This window comes from Erinaceus europaeus, chromosome 5 (genome assembly GCF_950295315.1).
Source record: "Erinaceus europaeus chromosome 5, mEriEur2.1, whole genome shotgun sequence".
Lineage (NCBI taxonomy): Eukaryota > Metazoa > Chordata > Mammalia > Eulipotyphla > Erinaceidae > Erinaceus > Erinaceus europaeus.
This window is the reverse complement of record NC_080166.1, coordinates 117,940,672-117,942,672: the sequence shown is the minus strand read 5'-3', so window position 1 is coordinate 117,942,672 and position 2,001 is coordinate 117,940,672.

The window sequence follows — 2,001 nt, the reverse complement described above, 5'->3', positions numbered from 1 at the left end:
GTATGGTGTATTGGTGCATGACTGTTGCTCATTGTTGAGTGATCTTAAGAACCAAGGCCTGTTTCTTATACTGGTAGAAAGTTGTGGAATTTTAGCATCCCTCACACAATTTGTGTCTTTATTATGAAGGATTGCAGGAAGCTTGTTACTAGAATTTTAAGTAATGTTAACTGATCAATAAATGATCTGACGAGGGGAAATAATATTTTTTATGTTGATACTGCTTTATGTTGGATTCTGTTAATTATAAAACATTGATTCCCTTAAACCACAACATTATTATGAGCAAGATACTTTTTATCTCATTTAACAGATAAGGAAATAGCATATTTCTAGGGAGGTTTGGAACTGGGTTGAATAAAGTCATCACAGCAATTAGAAGTATTGAGCGTATCAATATATGTCCTACCTCTCAAGCTTTATTTAAAGTTTGGATGTTCAAGCAGTTCCCCTGCTGAGGTGATTTCAATTAGCAGTAGTTATCAAGGACTTAAGAGTGGCAGACTTGAGATAACATACTTTGCCAGGAACCTCACTACTTTGTAAAAAGTTTTGTCAGATTTAACTCCCAACTCCTCCATCCCCCCCCCATCGGCTAGAGACAGAAATTAATAGGGAAGGGGGAGATAGAGAGTGAGAGAGACGCCAGTAGCACGGCTTCATCATTGTGAAGCTCTCCCCCACAGGTGGGGGCAGGGGCTTGAACTGGGGTCTTTGTGCATTGTCACATACGCACTCAGCCAGGTGCACCATCACTGCCCCCCTCTCTTCTAATTATAAAAGTACATTTGCTGTAAAAACAAAAAGTGGGAAATACAAAAAACAACACCAGAGGATTTTGGACCATCCATCTTAACTCTTAGTGGTAATAACAATTACAAGCATTCTTATGCATATTGAGATGATGAGACCCTGTTGTAATTGTTCATATGATTTGTCTTAACAGTGTTTTAAATTATCTATTGGATAGAGACAGCCAGAATTCGAGAGGGAAGTAGAGGTGCCTACAGTACTACTTCACCACTTGTGAAGCTTTCTCCCTGCATGTGGGGACGCGGGGGGCGGGGGGTGAGACTCGAACCTGGGTCCTCAGGCATTGTAACGCGCACTCAACCAGGTGTGCCATCTTTATTATTTAATGAGCATTTTCCATCTTGCAACTTAGGCTTTTGTGTATATTAGCTACCTTGTATACTGCATGGTTCCCACTGTTGCCAGGTTTGTTTTGTTGTTTGGTTTTGCTTTATATTTTGAGTTCATTGTGCTTTTGTTACTAATTAGACTGCGATTATCCTGGTAAATTTCTGGTAAAGGTCCCTGTTTTATTTTCTTTGAGTGACCTTCCTGGATCAGAGCAGATATACACTTGAAAGTAAATGACTTTTTTAAAGCATTTTTTAAATTTTTAAATTTTCTTTTCTTTTTTTTTTTTTTCTTCCCACCGCCCAATCTCCATATCCCACCCCCTCCCCCGATAGCTTTCCCATTCTCTATCCCTCTGGGAGCATGGACCCAGGGTCATTGTGGGTTGCAGAAGGTAGAAGGTCTGGCTTCTGTAATTGCTTCCCCGCTGAACATGGGCGTTGACTGGTCGGTCCATACTCCCATTCTGCCTCTCTCTTTCTCTTGTAGGGTGGGTCTCTGGGGAAGCTGAGCTCCAGGACATATTGGTGGGGTCTTCAGTCCAGGGAAGCCAGGCCGGCATCCTGATGACACCTGGAACCTGGTGACTGAAAAGAGAGTTAACATACAAAGCCAAACAAATTGTTGAGCAATCATGGACCCAAAGCTTGGAAAAGTGGAGAGGAAGTATTAGGGAGGTACTCACTGCAAACTCTAGTGTACTTCTGCTTTCTTACTTTGGTGCCATACTCCAAACTCAGTCAATTTCTGCTTTGCGTTTCTACTTCTTTTTTTTTTTTTTTTACATGCATAACATTCCCCAGATTCCCATTTAACAATACAACCCCCACTATTTCATTCATCATTTTTCATGGACCT